Raw genomic sequence first — 5,732 nt, forward strand, 5'->3', positions numbered from 1 at the left:
GAACGTTTAATGACATAGGAAATGTTTATGATATGATGTTAAGTGAAAATAATAATTACTACTATTCTAAGAAAACAAGATATTATGTAAGAACCATAAAAAAGGAACAGCTACATCTTGATATAAAAAATTCATAGTACTGTGGTTATCTTTTTTTGTTTTTTTTTCAGACAGAGTCTCACTCTGTCGCCCAGGCTGCACTGCAGTGGTGTGATTTTGGCTCACTGCAAACTCTGCCTCCTGGGTTCAAGTGATTCTCTTGCCTCAGCATCCCAAGTAGCTGGGATTACAGGTGCCTGCCACCATGCCTGGCTAATTTTTGTATTTTTAGTAGAGATGGGGTTTCATCATGTTGGCCAGGCTGGTCTCGAACTCCTGACCTCACTTGATCCACCTGCCTTGGCCTCTCAAAGTAGAGGGATTACAGGCGTGAGTCACTGTGCCCAGCCAGTTGTGGTTATCTTTAAAAAAAGAGTTCTTGGCCAGGCACAGTGGCTCACTCCTGTAATCCCAGCACTTTGGGAGGCAGAGGTGGGTAGATCACCAGGTCAGGAGTTCAAGACCAGCCTGGCCAATATAGTGAAACCCTGTCTCTACTAAAAATACCAAAAATTAGCCGGGCATGCTGGCAGGCACCTGTAATCCTAGCTACTCAGGAGGCTGAGGCAGGAGAATCGCTTGAATTGGGAGGTGGAGGTTGCAGTGAGCCGAGATTGTGCCACTACACACCAGCCCCTGCGGCAGTGCGAGACTCCGTCTAAAAAAAAAAAAAAGAGTTCTTATCATTTACAGATATATTTATGGATGAAATAATATGATGTCTAGAATTTGCTCTATAGTAGAGGAGAAAGAGTGAGGGAGGGGAGTACAGGTGAAACGAGAATGGCCATCTGTTGATAATTATTGAAGCTGTGAATGGATAAATGGAAATGTATGGTCTCATTTTCTTTTATGCATGTCTGAAAAGTTTCATAAGAAATGATTTTTTAAAAAATGGATTAAGTACCAATCACTCATCTTCTGTCTCATTTATAAATGGACTAATAATACTTATCCCACAGGAAGACTGGAGATTAAACAAAATGATAGGGTATGTGAAAATACTTTGAGATGAATAAAGGTGGTCAGAAATGCCTGTTCCTCCCATTGGGGGAGGCTGGCATAAAGCAAGATTAGGGTGAGAAGCCAGGATCTCTGACTTTTTATTCTGGGGTCTTGCACTCCCCATCTTGCCTTCCTTCCTCATTCCCCCAAGGGTGGCAGGGAGTGCCAGGATGGCTGGATGCAATGCACAGCCAATAGTGAGGCAGGTTCCATTATCAGGCCTCTCAGGCTTCTGATGCCACTCTTATGGGTACTGACAAGGCTACTGTATGCAAACAGGCTGCCCTCACTGCAGCAGGCTGGGTCACAGTCAAGGTGCTCCATTAACTGGCTATATGGTCTCAGGCAAATGAGAGCTTCAGTGCCCTTTCTATTCAAGGAAGGGATTAGATCCATTGGTTTCCAAAGAATCTTTCAACACTGATTTTCTCAAGGACCCCAATTCTTTGGTTCTAGGACCCTCTGTCCTGGATGCTTTTAGAAGACAAATATTAATAATATTAGTAAGAACAACTAGCATTTATTGAGTGCTAACTATTAATAAGGCATAAGACTAAGTACTTTATAAGCTTTAATGTATTTAATTCTTACAACATTTATGAGGTAGGCTGTATTAGTCTGTTTTCATGCTGCTGATAAAGACATACCCGAGACTGGGCAATTTACAAAAGAAAGAGGTTTAATGGACTCACAGTTCCACGTGGCTGGGGAGGTTTCACAATCATGGAGGAAGGTGAAAGGCAGGTTTCACATGGCAGCAGACAAGAGAAGAGAGCTTGTGCAGGGAAACTCCCCTTTATAAAACCATCAGATCTCATGAGACTTATTCACTATCACGAGAATGGCACGGGAAAGACCCACCCCCATGATTCAATCACTCCCACTGGGTCCCCCCCACAACACGTGGGAATTGTGGGAGCTACAACTGAAGATGAGATTTGGTGGGGACACAGCCAAACCATGTCACAGGTCTACTATTATCTCCCTTTCATACATGAAAGGTAGGCTCAGAAAGGGTAAACTGATCAAGGTCACAGAGCAGTCTGGCTCCAGAGTCCAACAGGTAGGAGAAAGTAGTGGACTGCATGGCATAATTGCAGCTCTGTTCAGAAAGCTAGATCCATCTGACTGTTTTCACACTAAATTCTGGAGGCACTGACAAAGCTCTGAGTCTGTGAAACTCAGGAAAGAAGACCCCAGTACTTCTCCCAAGGAAAGAGAAACCATTCTAGACGTTCATTGTGCAAATCAGAAGGAATGGGCTTTCTTTCTTTAATTTTTTTTAAATTTTTTAATTTTTTAATGTTTTTTTGAGACAGAGTCTTGCTCTGTCACCCAAACTGGAGTGCAGTGGTGCAATCTCAGCTCACTGCTAGCTCCACCTCCTGGGTTCACGCCATTCTCCTGCCTCAGCCTCCTGAGTAGCTGGGACTACAGACACCTGCCACTGCACCCAGCTAATTTTTTGTATTTTTAGTAGAGACGGGGTTTCACCGTGTTAGCCAGGATGGTCTCGATCTCCTGACCTCGTGATCTGCCCGTCTCGGCCTCCCAAAGTGCTGGGATTACAGGCGTGAGCCACCGTGCCCAGCAGGAATGGGCTTTCAATGCCCTACTTGGGTTCAGGAGACACTAGACTGATGGTCAGTGGCATGGACCAGTTTGGCCTTCTGTGCTCTTTACAGCTGTTCTTTTGATTAGTCTATGCCTATGACATGCCAGTCATCAAATATTTCTCATGTCACCCTGGATAGAGAGAAGAATGCCTTGTTTGTAAGGAGTTAGAAGTTGAACAATCTTCTCAGAGGAGCCTGGGGATATTCTTGGAAAACAATAGCTCCCTGGCTTGGGCACATAAACAGGCTACGTGCTTGATGGTCCTTCAAAGTCCTGCATGGACCCCAGGATCTCATAAATACTCATATGTACTGCCGGATTGGCTGCTCTCGTTTGGAAAAACAAAAAACAAAAAACAAAAAACTCTTAATATCAGAAGTGTTCCTTAGTAGAAACATGTGTTTGCCAGTCCTGCTTCACCACTCCCTTCCTCAGTAACTCCCCACCTTGCTATTCCTCTCTTCCCACTTACATTCTTGGTGAGACTTTCCATCGGGCACTTCTCCCCGAGGGCCAAGGGAAGGCCATGACTGGAACCCAGTGAGGCTGCTCAGATGTTGGCTTGGAATACGAATCTTGAATCAGAAGACACAAAGACAGAAAGCAGCACAGACACATCCCTAAACAGCACCTATCAGAAAGCAGCCCTGGTTGCTAATATACGACCCAGCTATTTGGCTTTTTTCTTCAATTACACCCTATAAACTGGCATTATTTTTATTTTCTAAAGTTATCCAGAGTCCATTTCTGTTTTCTGCAATACAAAACTCCCCAACTCATATAGGGTTCAATATCTAATGTCAGTGTTTTTTTTTCTTAGAAGCTTTTAATCCTAAAAGACAGATCTTTCCTTCCCAGCCCAGCCTCCCCCAACCCAGGACCTAAGTCCTTTCTCTTTCATTTCCTTCCAGAGCTTCCTGAGCCAGGGCGGAAAAGGGCTCTTGTCAATGTGCTAAGCTTTACCTTGAGGGATGAGTGAAGACACCCTTTAAATTACCTATAAAACTCTTTGATTCACTCAGCAGAGGTTGCCATGGGCAATTTGCTAAGCTTATTGATTATTTTCTGTTTAAATTAAAGTTTGATGTCCTGGAACAGGCTGTGCAGTGCATGGAGTTAATGGAAAAGGTTGAGATCCAGGGAGAGACACTTGCTGGGGAAATGGAGGGTATTCAAGGGGAAAACAGGGAGTCTATGAAGAGGAGATTGTCGGCACCAAGTTGTAGTAAATATGATGGCGATAAAAAAGATAGAGAAAGGAATTCTTTTATGGAGAACGGCAGCTTCCCAGACATTTAAAGCCTCAGGGAGACAGTGGAAAAAAAAGTATTCATTCTACAAATATTTGTTGAATGCCTATGATATGTCAGACACTGTGCTGGGCACTGGGGAACAATAGTGAAGGCACCATCCTTGACTCTCAGCTCTAAATCAGTGGTTCTCAAAGTGTAGTCCCTGGTGCCACTGAATCCCCATTGCCTGGGACGGATGTTGGCCCCACCCTAGACCTACTGAATCAAACTCTGGAAGAAGGGCTCAGTCCCTTTCAGAGGAACCTGGTGCATGCTATAGTTTGAGAACCACTGCTCCAGATCTCAAGCCTCTGAGGAGTAAACCCAGGCTTCTGAGGAGTAAACCCAGGCTCCTGAGAACCAGGAGCTCAGTTTGAGTCAGTGTCATTATCACCAACATCTGTTGAGCATTTATCATTGCCAGGTATTATGCTAAGCATGACATGGGTTCTTTCTTCCCTTTTTTTTTTTTTTTTTGGTGACAGAGTCTTACTCTGTTGCCCAGGTTGGAGTGCAGTGGCATGATCTCAGTTCACTGCAACCTCCACTTCCCAGGTTCAAGTGATGCTCCTGCCTCAGCCTCCCAGGTAGCTAGGATTACAAGCGCCCACCACGACGCCCAGCTAATTTTTTGTATTTTTGGTAGAGACGGGGGTTTCACCATGTTGGCCAGGCTGGTCTCGAATTCCTGACCTTAGATGATCTGCCCGCCTCGGCCTCCCAAAGTGCTGGGATTACAGGCAAGAGCTACCGCACCCGGCCCGACATGGGTTATTTCATTGCATTCTTACAACAACCCTTCAGATGGAGGATGAAATGGAGGCACGCTGGAAGCAGGTGGGTTAGGTAGAATTCAAACACAAGAGTTTAAGTGTTCTGTCTAACATCTCCCAAACACCAACCTCCCACAAGTTCTGTGACTCTTTCTGCCCCAGTTAAAGCTGACCTTCAGATTGACACAGAACCATGGTTTCCCCCAGATGAGCTCTATTGTGAGGCTGGATTTATTTATTTATTGAGACAGGGTCTCACTCCTGTTGCCCAGGCTGGAGTGCAGTGATACAATCACAGCTTACTATAACTTCAACTTCCCCAGGCTCAGGTGATCCTCCCAACTCAGCCTCCTGAGTGACTGAGACTACAGGTATATGCCACCACACCTGGCTTATTTTTTGTATTTTTTTGTAGAGACAGGGTTTTGCCAAGTTGCCTAGGATGGTTTTGAACTCCTGGGCTCAGGTGATCCACCCGTCTTGGCCTCCCAAAGTGCTAGGATTACAGATGTGAGCCCCTGTGCCTGGCAAGGTTGGGTTTTAGATTCTTGAGGAAGAAAGAGGAAGTAAAAGGGCAGGAAGTGTAGAATAGACTAGGAAGGAGACAGAGGAAACGTCGGCGGTGAGAAGGCAGGCCAACAGTTCCACCTGCACAGTTATCTTCATCTTCATGGGAAGCTAGAATTCAAAATCACCATAGACTGATTAGGTTTGGAAAAATCTCATCAATTCAGTCAAAAAGGGTTTTCACATCCTGAGGCCTAAATGTCAAGCTGTTTAAATCTTCCACTTGCAGTGTGTAACAGTTTTGTATTGCTGAGTAACAAAATCAGTATTCATTTGCCATGGCTGTTGTAACAAATTACCATAAACTTTGTGGCTTAAAACATTACAGTTTTATTCTCTTATAGTTCTGGAGGTCAGAAGTCTAAAATTAAGGTGTTGG

The sequence above is a fragment of the Theropithecus gelada genome, chromosome 14 (assembly GCF_003255815.1).
Source record: "Theropithecus gelada isolate Dixy chromosome 14, Tgel_1.0, whole genome shotgun sequence".
Classification (NCBI taxonomy): Eukaryota; Metazoa; Chordata; class Mammalia; order Primates; family Cercopithecidae; genus Theropithecus; species Theropithecus gelada.